At 50.4% G+C, this 13,175-nt stretch overlaps 1 long non-coding RNA gene and 1 pseudogene across 1 annotated transcript; both read left to right on the top strand.

Moving 5' to 3' along the window:
• Positions 1–1,426: 1,426 nt before the first annotated feature.
• Positions 1,427–8,088, top strand: LOC144098299 (uncharacterized). Its single transcript, XR_013307168.1, has 2 exons — positions 1,427–1,921; positions 7,954–8,088. It is a non-coding gene; the product is annotated as an uncharacterized LOC144098299 (long non-coding RNA).
• On the top strand, positions 4,634–5,807 carry LOC144098292 (uncharacterized; annotated as a pseudogene).
• Positions 8,089–13,175: the final 5,087 nt, after the last annotated feature.

Here is a 13,175-nt window from a genome sequence, read left to right as displayed (position 1 = left end):
TTTTCGCAACTAATTTTAGGTCGGCTTGCGGGAACGCGCAAGGCCTAACCCCTAGGTTAGTGCTACCGGCCTGTCGCGCGACGCGTACGTGATTACATATTGCCTGAGGCGAGCGATCCTTGTTTGGTCGCGATGAAGCGACGAGCTTTGCCGTGCACTTTTTCGTTTAAATTCGCGCCTTTGCCGCTGCTCCTGTGCGAGCCCGCTACAATGGGTGTAAAGGGAGTAACAAGTCTTGTTATTCGCGCTCGAATGTAGCCGAGGTAGCAGTCACTCCGACGCGTCGGATGGTGTAGACGTATATTGGGTTTTGATCCATAGGGTCTCGAATCCCCGAGTGAATAGGTTCACAATGGCCGTGCCAACTAGTCTTGTCTCCTTGCCATACATTAACCACTGCGCGGCGCGTCGCCGATGCTTCCGATCAGGCCCCTGCTACCTTGCTCTCAAAGCCATATTTCGTTCGACAGGCTTACCTAATGGATTAGCTTAACCTGTTTCAACAACTTTCCCCGATTTTTATTTGGTTTTCAGAAAAAAATTGAGCTGAACCCAAAGTGCGCTTTGACCGAATGCAAGATCTAGCGTATTTTCGATGTGTCTCCAAGCCCAAAGTGACAGAATTTGAAGACGCAGGCTCCTTTGTCACGCCATGCAAACCTAACAAGCCGAGCACCATGCCGGGGTATAGCTTGTGCCTATTTTGAGGAAACGGGTGGGTAACTGGCCACCAGCGGAAGTCGAACCCGCCACCTCCCAAATCCGAGGCGGGTGCTCTACAGAAGGCGAGATTTCACGGCTTCAGCGACGTAACATATGCATAGCCCATTCTTGCAGCTGCGCAATCGTGAATCGCCCGTTAGTGCTCGGAGCCGTTCGGTCATGCCATGTTAGCAAAAATGGTCACGCATCGGTAAACCTTGCCGATATCGGTGATACTAACTCCCTTCCCTTTGGTCCGGAAGGACCTTCCGGACGCTCGCAGGCCGCCCCATCGGCGCTCCCGTTGAATGGCACCGCCCAGAGGTCGTTCGCACAAGTGGTGCAGGAGCGGGTGGTCTCAGCGGCCCCGCCCCAGCTTCGCTCCAGAACTGCCAACGTCACCACCTATGGCGAGGGCACCACCAGCAACGGGGCTCGCACTGTGGCGCCCACCAAAGGCTCGCCCACCAACTTGCCTTTGCCGACGGCCGCGCCCCCGCCCGTGCTTCGCTCCAGAACTGCCAACGTCACCACCCGCGGCGAGGGCACCACCAGCCACGGGGCTCGCACTGTGGCGCCCACCAAAGGCTCGCCCACCAACTTGCCTTCGCCGACGGCCGCGCCCCCGCCCAAGCTTCGCTCCAGAAGAACTGCCAACGTCACCACCCGCGGCGAGGGCACCATCAGCCACGGGGCTCGCACTGTGGCGCCCACTAAAGGCTCGCCCACCAACTTGCCTTCGCCGACGGCAGCGCCCCCGCCCCAGCTTCGCTCCAGAAGAACTGCCAACGTCACCACCCGCGGCGAGGGCACCACCAGCAACAGGGCTCGCACTGTGGCGCCCACCAAAGGCTCGCCCACCAACTTGCTTTCGCCGACGGCCGCGCCCCCGCCCAAGCGTCGCTCCAGAACTGCCAACGTCACCACCCGCGGCGAGGGCACCACCAGCAACGGGGCTCGCACTGTGGCGCCCACCAAAGGCTCGCCCACCAACTTGCCTTCGCCGACGGCCGCGCCCCCGCCCCAGCGTCGCTCCAGAAGAACTGCCAACGTCACCACCCGCGGCGAGGGCACCACCAGCAACAGGGCTCGCACTGTGGCGCCCACCAAAGGCTCGCCCACCAACTTGCCTGCGCCGACGGCCGCGCCCGTGGAGGCCGTGCAGGCCCGCAACGGTGTCGGCAACGCCAAGTTGCAGAATGACGAGCTCAAGATTCAGGTGAGTGGCGGCTGCTGCTGCCTGCCCCCACGGACGTGTCTGAACTCTGTGGATGGGTGTGGGCGGTAAAGCCCTCGTATCATCCAGTAGATAGTTTGCCAGAAGCGCGTACCGCTACCACGCAGTTCGCACTGAGTTCGCCAGATGGCGCCACGTTCCCGTTCACAGCGCTCCTGCCTTCCACGTCGGCATAGATCAGCGCATGCGCAGTGGCAGGGCACGTTCCGCGGCTCTTGATAGTTGCCGGACTGCAAGCCATGGCTTGGTTAGTGGCGTTTTTAGTGACCGTGCATGCACCGTACTGTATCGAGGTGGTCTCGGGTTACATAGATTGCGCCCAAGGCGCGTCTCAAAAAAATTTCAAGCACAGGCGTTTCGCTGCGCAGCAAGCGAAAGTGAATATTTGCTAGGAGCTACCGCTGCCTTTTCACGAGAGGGCCTTTCCCATGATGCTTTCCATTATACATTTTAAGACTAGGCTTCAGAATTTTCATGCGATGCTAACTCCACTAACGCCCCTCAGCGGACAAAGGTAGCGCGCAATCTCTTCTCTCCTGTTTGGCTGCTCCTCTTCCCTTGTCGCTCGTGGTTCCCCCTACGCGATGCTGGACCTGAGCCATAGCCTCCTCTATTTTTTCCGTGCCTGGTCAAAGACTGCTGAAGCGCCGTCTGACTCCGCCGTGTTCCTCCGCCGTGTTCCTTCGACGAAACCAGCATACTCGGAGCTGGAACAAGTTAGCAAACACGCGTTTCCTGGAATCCTTCAAACGACCCCGAACAACATCAACAGCACAAAGGGAAACCTCCCCGCTGTATACGTGTATATTAACAGGGACTGCGCTCTGCATCTTCCCAGTGAACTTCACCATAGTCCTACAACGTGACTCGCAGCTTTAACCATGCTCCAGGGTATCCAGTGTTGCACAATTGCTCCTCAGGTTGCACCACGTGCCGCCAAGGGACAGAGCGGCTTAACCCAAGAAGGGGCGCTCTCTCTGCAACTCGCCCACAGTCACACGTACCTGACGAAGAAACCGTGTAGGTTAGTCTGTAACATCGTGGTTGGTGACTTTCTTAGTTGGCATTTTTTCAACCTAAATTAATATGTGCTATGGCTTATTGCTGTGTGCCGGGATGTAAGCCTGGCGCAAAGCAGAAGACCGAAGATATTTCCTTCCACGAGATTCCAAGTGGCAACGAACTAAGAGCACAGCGGTTAAAAGTTATTTCTAGAAAGAACTGGGTGCCGAATACCACATCTCGTTATTCAGTCGTCTGCAGCAAGCATTTCCTTTCAAGCGACTACAAGGAAGGATGCAAAACCCGGAAGCTGAAAAGAGGTGCGACTCCAAGCATTTTTCTGGACTATCCGCAATATATGCAGCCACCTGCGAAGAGACCGCGCAGCGATATGCTGCTGTGTGAAAATGGGAAGGTGTCCATTCCGTGCCCCCAAGCCCTGATTCGTGCTGCTTCCAAGCAGACAGATGCAAGGTGCCTTTGTCGCAACGCCGACGTCGTCGGTCAGTCTCCACCACCAACTACGTTGTCTCCTGCACTTGAAAGCTCTGCAAACATGGATGACTCAATCAGTAACAATGAGCATGTGGTCGAGCCGGAAGCCTCAACTCCGAGCACTGCAAAAAAGTAGGTGACACAGGCTCACATCCGCAGTTCTATTTCTGTTGTCGAACGCCAGAAGTGGCGACGAAAAGAGCGGGACTTGAAAACCCGAATAGAGCGACTGAAGCAAAAAGTGGACAAGTGCAAAGAAGAACTAAGGCAACTGAAAGAGGACTGTCATCTTGCTGCTTTTGCTGGCGTCGTCAAAGCAGCGAGTGAAAAGCACTTAGGTGCAAGCCTTCTGGTCGACCAAGTCAAAAACTTTTCAAAAATCATGCCAACCTGGTCCGAGCTTGTTGTGCGTCATTGCATAATTTTAAGGAACCTGTCAGTCTGTCAACACGGGCATATGAGCACGTCCGCAAAGAAAGTCTCCTAAAACTGGCATGCAGCTCTACTTAGCAAAGATTCCTCGGAGCCAATTCAGGCGAGGTAGGCTTCACATCCCTTGTTAAGCAACGCCTTGAGGTGGAGGTAACGGGCTTAAAAGCCGAGCAGGCCAAGGTGTGCTCGTTAGTAGTTTATGAGATGCGAATTCAGCAGGGGCTTCAATATAACAAGCAGAGAGATTCATTTGTGGGGGAAGCAGACCTGGGGAAGAGCACGGAAGACAGAGCCAGTAGTGATACTGTTTTAGCCAACTGACTTCAGTGTTTTGTGCTAGTAGGGCTTTCAGTGTGCATCCAGGTACCTGTGGGGTATTTCTTCACGAGAAACTGCACTTGCCAGTACCTGTTTTCCCTTATAAAGTACGTCCTAAAAGAAGTGGAAAGAATTTGCTTTAAGATTGTACGGATTGTGGCCGATAATCACAAAATCAACGTTCTTGCTTTTCAACTGCTGTGTAATGGAAATTTAACGCACTGCATACAGTACCTTCAAGATCTGACACGAAAGTTGTTTCTTGCGGTCGAGCAATGTCACATAATTAAGAACGTGAGATCCCAACTCCTTGCCCGTGACCTCGGTAAGGACGGCGAGGTTTCCTCCTCCCACCTCAAAGACCTCTACAAGATGCAACAAGGGAGCATCGTGAAACCTGTTTGTTTTTTAATGCGTAAGCATATCTTTCCGTCAAACATTGAGAAAATGAATGTTTCAAGGGCTGTCCAGGTCCTCTCACCTCCGGTCACTGCTGCGCTCAAACTCATCGAGGAACAAGCAGGACACACGTGTGACATGAGCTTTGCAGCTGTGGGTCCAACTGTCATATTTATGGGTACGATGCACCGCTGGTTTCTTTCTAATGGATGTGAGCAATTGCGTGCAGCACATTCATAAAGAAAATGCCAGACAGCAGACAATATGACTCTGTCTATGATGGGCGCCTGAGTTGGCTGACAACGTCCTTCTTAAGCTTTCTTCAAGACATGCGGCGTAACTGCCAAGCGAAACGGTTCCTAAGCAAGGAAACGTATCAAGCACTTGTGATGACAACAAAATCAAACGTGGAATGCGTCAAGTACCTCATTGCTAATGAAGGGTTCAAGTTTGTTTTGACCAGAAAGTTTTCTTCGGACCCCATAGAGTCATTTTTTGGCTGGTTAAGGCGGTCTGCTGGAAGCAATGATCAGACAGACGCTAGAGCGGTACTCGCTGGCGTAGAGAAGGCCTTGAAAACTGGCTTAGTGTCTGCTTGCCAAGATAGCAATGTAATAGAAACGTAAAGGCAAGCACTTGGAGCCCTGAGCAGTACACACAAACCTGCAGTCACACAGCGCGTGGACGACTTCCCACCGGAGGCGAAAAGTCTCCTCGAAGACCTTCTGAGGACACAGAAAACGTTGCTGCCAGCGCCGGACACTGCAGCATTTGCAATGTTAGGAGGTTATTTGGCTCGCGTTGTTCAAGAAAAAAATTGATTGCAGGAACTGCAATGCTCTTCTCACATGACCAGCCTCATCTACGCCCAGTGACAGTTTGATCCGTCATCAGGACAAAGGAGGTCTCCTTTATCCTTCAACGCAGTTTGTGTATGTTCTGTACGCCCTCAAGAACTACGTCGAGGTGTTGCTGAACAAAAGAAGGTTCTTATCAAAACCCCTGCAAGCTGCCGTCAACAATGCAGTTGATGCTCTTGCAGAACATGTAGCACTGAAATGTGAGCTTGCTTGCAATGACCATCACAGCCAGCTTCTGAAACTCATCTGCACAAAGTTTTTCGGCCTGTTTTACGAACTATGCGTTATCAGTGACTGACAGGAACAACGTAGTAAAGCCGCTCACATCAAAGCCTCTATCTAGAAAGATGTTAAAGTTGTGAAAACTCTGCATCCAGGGCTGCGCGCGCCACTCGTTGGCAGCTTCGCGTACTAGCGCGAACGGCGCTTAACAATAGCGTTCCCCACGGTTGAGCAGGCATGAAAAAAATAGAGGAGGCTATGCCTGAACACTCTCCGTAATGATCACACTACGTATGACATCAGTGCTTGCATGCGCCGCTCGTGTTTTTTGGCACCGCGGGTGAAGAGGGAGGAAGAAAGCGCGTGAAAGCACGGGACGGCATCCGACCAATGGGAGGGCCTGATGTCGAAAGTATGGGCAGTATAGGAGGTGAGCGGCATCCTTCAGAAGTTAATGGTGGAAATTATTTCGGAGACCTTCACTACGGCGCCCCTTTCCCTTTTGTTCCTTCCTCTCTTCCTTTACGGCGCGGTTTCGGTGTCCAGCGATATATGTGATTCAGCAAGGTGGTTCATCGTAGCGTGAAGATTGGTTGTGCAAAAACGACATTCACATGAAAGAAGACTGGACAAGCGCAGTCCTTGTCTTCTTTCATGTGAATGTTACCTTTGCGCAACCCATCATTACGCAACATAGAGACAATTACTGTGCCATTTTCTTTCCTCAAAACAACAATTTTCAATTCTTTATTTTCAGTTCATTGAGGGGATTCAGATTACGTGTTTGCATTGCTTGCTCAGGTACTCTCGACGTAGCCTATGCAGCTACTTGGCGCACGCCAGTTGATGGCTTCAACGAAGCACGGAAACTGGCATATGGTTATGTAAAAGCACAACAGGCTCGCTTACTGTACTCACCGAAATTTTCATTGCGTATTTTTGCTTGCGAATGATGCTTACGCCATTATGAAACAAGAAAATCCTTTTTGTGAATGTGGCGTCCATATTTTTTTATGCAGGAAACTTAAAATTTCGCCACAAACACGTCCCTTTCCACTCTTGCTTGTTGTTAGGAGAGAATACAGTAGGAGACCTGTCACAAGTAGTTAGTGAGATTCGTAAAAGAAGGAAATGTCGCCAGGAAATAGATTTTTTAAAAGAACCAGTTGTCCAACAGCGCAACAGTGAGATCTTGCCAACCCTGTGCATGACAACCTCAGCTGCTTATGCACCATAAAACCAAACACACACATACAATTAGTTCAAATAAATCACCACATGAAATTCGCCTACGCTCAGCGCCTTATTTATAACTGAATTCACTCCATGCAGTTTCAGTTTCGCTTTCAGCAGTCGAAAGACTGTTGTGATGTCACAAGTGAGCACCAGATCTTGTGAAGCATACAAAAACTAATATATAGCTCATTGTTCATTTGCTGCCATCCTGACTTTGCAACAGTTCAGTGTAAGAATTTCAATCACTTGAAACAACAAAGCTGAGTTCACATTGCAGTTTTTGTATACCAGATCAAAAGCACATTGCCAAAAATTTGGTGCCCACTTCTTCAAAGAATGCTTGGTCCTCTCGCTGGCCTCTGTTACAGCACTGCGACTGACGCTGCAAACTTCAGGTTGCCTACAGCTATCATTTCACCCCACAGGAGCCTCTGAAATTTGAATTTTTCGCGTTTCTCTCGAAATTCGCTACAATGCTTGCGTGGGCGCATCATAGAAGCATGAAACACTCGCGGAAGAGGTGAGGGCCTGCCTCTTGCACTTAGCGAAAGCTCGTGAAAATAACGTGATAACGTTAAAGGCTCCCTTTTTCCAGAAAATCTGGTATTTGCGTTGTCAGCGTCATGAGCGAAAAATGACGGGCATGGCTCTGGCAGGTGGTCTCCAGAGAGCAACCTTTTGGAGGCTGGTGGGCCAGCTATAGGTGACGTTAACGGTTACGCTATCGCGTCAAACCCTTAAAACGGATCTTGTGTTTCCTCCAATTTTTCTTAGCAATGAATGCATGAAATCCGCGAGTATTTAAACTTGCAAAAACTGGCCCCGGGGTAATTTGATCATGTACAGATCAGAAGAATGTCTTTCGAAATGTCTTTCGATGTAATTGTGTGCAGCCTTTGTGATCATGCGTCTTATGTTATTCGTGTGTTCGCTCTAAAATTTTTTCACCGCTTTACTTGATGCTCCCGGCGCGGGAAGCTGTTTTGTCAGCATGCAAGCTGGCAATTTGAATCGGTGGCATAACTCGTATGCTTCCACGTTTTGTTTCAGGTCTTCAGCAGCAGGGCAGACTGGTCGCACTCATTTTCCTTTTTTGTGTGTGTGCAGTGACATCGAAGGGTGCTTGATGCATCTTCTTGTTTTTGTTCGAACTTTGAAATAAAGTGGCTTGTGCTTGCGGCATCACTGCGTTGCTTTGTTCACAACTGGCCGACAGTAAATGAAATGACTCCAGTTCCAGTGAGCAATAGGGGCAGGGATTAACTGTAAGTAAATAAAGGAGTAATTATTCAGCATCCTCTGTAGCCATATGACTGCTCTTGCGTAGATGCTAATAGGCGAAGTGCCTAGACAGTTACTGCGCGATTTCCGTTCCTAAAACCAAACCAACCTTACTACACCGTTAATACAAACTCCGTTCTCTCCCCCCCACCTTCCCTGCTGTCCTGCTAGCAGTCCTGGTTAGCTCTGATCCCCGGAGCTTTCTTCATAAACAGCGGGATTCCATGGTTTCATTACTTCCCTTTTAGCCGTATGGCTGCGCTTGGGTGGATACTAATGTCAAATTAAACCCTCAAAACCTTACTCCACCTTTGGAAATTGGGCCTGTAACTATATATGTACAACCTCTGTCAAGACAATAGCTTTTCAGCAGTTTACAAAGGTCTGTTGTAGCAAGAGTCCACACGTTATGTGCTGCTCCCGCTTGCTCCAGGTAAGTGATCTACGTGCAAAATATATTCGTTCTTGTGTCCTGGTTCTTTTCCCATTTTGGCTATGGGATTGCGATCCAAATTATCCTGTGGTCACTACAAAGATCGATCTCGGTGTGTAGCTACGTGATACCCGTCATGCTTTTGCCGCGAGTGAGGACAGGGCAGGTGTCACCCTGCACACTGCTACCTATTCTCGTGGGTGACGTGGAGTCTGTGAAAAGCTCCATGCCGAGGAAATTTATAAGATCTGCCTCCCTCCCTTTGGGCGAGTCCTGCCGATAGCCCCAATCCCTGTGTCGGACGTTGAAATCCCCTACCACCAGTAGTGCGTTACTGCCAGCAAGATCGTATGTTAGCTTAATGGCGTCAGGAAAGCTATAGGGCCCCACCCTTTTTTCTTAGGGGGGGGGGGGGGGGGCTGCTTAGACGTTTACAATGCACAGGCTCTTTTTGAAATTTCTTTCCTTAGGAAGGATTTTAACGAGGTTTGCGTGCTCGGGTGAGACTTCTGCTGGGTACGTTACGTCCGATATGTGCCCTTGAAAGGGGTAGAAACCTCTGGATGCCGGGCATCGATCCGACCTCCTGTAGGCAGATAACATAGGGTTTAACTAGAGTGTTTTGTATGTGGCATTTCAAGTGGCTAGCTTTGAGCCGGAGGCTTCTTGCAATTCCAGTGCCAAACTTATAATTGTTCCTGTTGCTGTGATTTGTTAGAGGTCACAGTTATGACTGAAGGTCGATTCGCGATCGCTATTAGCCGCGTCTGTGGCGTGGCGCTTCTGGTGTTGTTCTGCGAGGGGTGCGGCGCCCCTTTTGCGGTCTGAACCCCGCATTTCGCGGGAAGGCCTCTTGTCCGCTGACTTCATTTCTGTTCTTATGACCTCTCCGACTGTGTTCTAAATGTCTGGAGCCTGCAAGAGCTGCTCTGGCATTTTAGTGGCGGGTCCGGGAACGGTACCATCGTCCGTGGGACCGGGGGCAGGACAACACGTCACCGCCTTGGGCCTTTCCTGGAGCCTGGCATTTTCGGTTTCTACCTGTTCTTTCTGTTCGAGCTTTTCCGTGAGCTCATTTACCTTCTCGGCTAGCTGTCTGATGGTGTTTCTGCGGTCGTTATCTGAGCACGGTGGTTGCACTTCACAGGGTTCTAAATCACTTTGTGGAGTCACGGCTGGGCGGCTTACTTTTTTTATTATTCGAGAAGTGTGCCATGAGGCATAAGTTGAGAAAGGGGAAGTGAAATGCAGGAGATAGAAAGTTAAAAGGAATGAAGTCCAGTTTCGCTGAGGTAGTCGCAGAGGTTGCCGGTGTGGTGGTTGTCCATAGTCCACTTCTCATTATCACACTCGCGGTCCCACCGAAGGCGCACCTCTTCGAGGAGCCGTTTTCTAACAGGAGCCGTTGCTGGGCACGTCGACAAGTGTCTCAGCAACACGTGCTGGCAGATCTTTTCCTGCCACTTCGATGCGGTGGTCTTCCTTTTAAGGCGATAGCCTTTAATGGTTCATATACTCGCGTCCGTCCATTACATTTTTGGTCACGTGACATCGCGATGCCACGCGATCTCTCTGCCACGCTCGCGCGAGCTGCTCTTCTCCTCTGTCGTGAAATCATTTCAAGCGCGGCAAATTCAAATCAGTGCAATGAGTCGCAAACGGCTTTCGCCTTCTCGCAGTTCAGAGATATCTAAGTGCCTCCAATGCTTTCTTCCGTTTAGCTTTGGAGGCTGCTAGTTCGAAATCTCCGTCCACCAGGGCGGTTAAAGAGGCCCAAACCCTCGCATGCGCAGTTAGCGGCTGCTGTTTCGGGGAGGGTAGTTTCGCTTTGACTCCTACGAGGGCTTGCTGCTTTTTATGACCCCAATAATGCATAAATTCTTTCGTTTCTTCGTTGAAGGGGGGAAGGGGGGATATGGTCGACTTGACAAAACGTGCAAACGTGTTGAAGGCAAGCGTTCTCGTAACGATAGCACGGGAGTGCGCTTTTCAAAACAGCCGGCAAAGAAGGTAACGCGTAGGACTAAAAGCTCAAGAACCAGAAACTTGTGAGAAACTTGTGCGTCGAAAACTCCGTCTACTGCGCAACTGAAAACGCCCATTGCACCTGCGCATTTGTTCTCAGTCCGCACAGGAGGCATTCTGTGAACGTCTGGCTTGGAGAGCCATTAAGGTGGTCACCCTTGTGCCAAATGTTTTGTCGAACAAAACGCGTAGTCCAGGGGACAACGCCGGAAAATGAAGGGATGCTTGAAAATCCTTGGGAGATGTCTTTACCGCGTAGTATATGATACCCTATGAGGTGCATCAATGTTTCGCATGCGAGATTCATGTTCTCGGTGTTCGTAATTTCGTCGCTTCGCCGCTTTCGCACGTTTCGCATGTTCGCGCAGTTTTGCTCCTAATTTGCATTTTCCAGCCAACGCTGCCCGGTGGGAGCGACAACCACTGCTGTGTGCCGTGATGCCATAACAATGGACGCCCAAGAAGCCCGAAACGAGATTAATGGTGTGCCAGATGACGACGCCAAATATATCAGTTTCTCTTTTTGTTTATACGGAGAAAACTAAAAATTAGTTTCACAACGCATCTGGCGTCTTTTTTTTTCTGGAATGGCACCGTTGGAAAAAGGCTGCGGCGGATGGCTGGTAAAGACGACTTGCAACCTAATTTTACAACACCAAAAATAGTTTTCACTGCTAAATAATAGATCACATAAAAAGAAAAAAAACGCTATTAGGACGCCGATCACAGCTGAGGGGGTAGCACGTGCTAGCATTCGAACGATTCAAACAGCGCGCGCTTAACACCGAAACCTGGAGTAGCCCCCCCCCCCCCCCCCCCTAGTATCCCCTGAAACCGGTTGGTACGCTACAATAAATTGTGCCACTGGCCCACTGTCACGGAAAACAAAATTAAAACTGGTTTTTGGGGAAGGAAATGGCGCAGTATCTGTCTTGCATCTCGGCGGACACCTGAACCGCGCGCTGTAAGGGAAAAAGGATAAAGGAGGGACTGAGAGAAGGAAGGAAGGAAGCTGCCGTAGTGGAGGGTTCCAGAATCATTTCGACGACCTGGGGATCTTTAGCGTGCACTGGCATCGCACAGCTCACGGGCGCCTTTGCGTTTCGCCTCCATCGAAACGCGGCCGCCGCAGTCGGGTGAGAACCCGGGTACTCCGGATCAGTAGCCGAGCGTCCTAACCACGCGGCGGGCCTGTCATGGAGGAAAGAAATAACTTTCGAGATGCCGTTATTCGTCGCATTTTTTTTTTTTTTGAAGCCAGACGCACCAGACGTGACGGCTCCCCTCGCTATCCTCCGTTTCACGCATACAGGCAACGCTACGGAAGCTGCGGAAATAGTGCGTCCGCGAAGCCGTATTACTCTGCCACATATCATTCGCTTTTTTCGAGGCCTCGGTGAGTGTTTGGACGAAAACCGCGGTCCAAGCTGTCGAGGCGATCAGTGGTCTGGCCCCCTGGCTACAATTTTCACCGAGTGTGGCGTACTTTTTAGGCGCGGATGGTGTAAGAGCGATTGCCCTACCAGCCGCGTACACGTAATTTTTGCTTCTCCGAGTCTCGGTAAGTCGCACGACGAAAATGTGACAAGAAGTAAAATGGGGTCCAGGAAACTGCCAGTCACGGGACCAAAAAGTCGTGGCACTAGCGATTTGTCGCAATGAAATATGCCTGTGTTCACTGTGCTTGTACGGCGAACTATGCATTTCTTGGGCGCCGTCTCAGCGCGCATGCGCAGCTGCGCCATCGGCCAAAAATTCCCAGCAGTCCTCAGGAAAACACTTGACTTCGGGCACGTTTCCTTTTTTCACGCGGCGCGGACAGGAAGGGCCGCTTTTTATGCCAGAGTGCACGAGAGTTCGTTCCAGCCATGCTCTAACTATAAGCGAATTGTAGTCCTATGCTGCAGTTCTTTGAACTAGAATGGAACCGCGCAGACGAAAAGAGGGACATGGAAATAAAACAGACACGGCAGGGCGCGGATTATTGCTTCCTGTGCGTCCCACTTTTCGTCTGCGTGGTTCCGTTGTGCATTCTAGTTCGAACAACTAACTATCCCACCTTTCACCGTAGACAGATTTGAAGTACAGCTGATACCGGTGGGAAACACTTTTTTTTCTCCTTTGAACGCCACATCCAAGATTCGCTGTTGCTTAGCTGCATTTCATACAATGCTGACGGATAACGCATTACTGTTTCTTATTATGATTCTGTTATTCCAATCAGATTATTTTGCTGGCGCTAATCCCGGCCAGCTAAAGTGGGGTGTGCAAAACACGCACTGTTACCGCGATCAGGTCACGCGAGGAAATGCTCTGGCTTTATGTTAATTAAAATGACGAAATTCCTGTTAACTAAATAATAATAATAATTGATTATTTTTTCTAACTGCTCACAAAGCGTACATCCCCGCACCGCTTAAGCACTGTTCTGCTTGTCTGCGGCGCCGGCAGCCTGCGGAATACACATGATTTCGTGGTACCTTTCGCGGAACGAAATCACTGGCTTGACATTATTCTTATTGAGGCCCATTGT

The sequence above is a fragment of the Amblyomma americanum genome, chromosome 1 (genome assembly GCF_052857255.1).
Source record: "Amblyomma americanum isolate KBUSLIRL-KWMA chromosome 1, ASM5285725v1, whole genome shotgun sequence".
In the NCBI taxonomy this organism is placed as follows: domain Eukaryota; kingdom Metazoa; phylum Arthropoda; class Arachnida; order Ixodida; family Ixodidae; genus Amblyomma; species Amblyomma americanum.
This window is presented reverse-complemented; position numbering and strand designations above follow the sequence as displayed.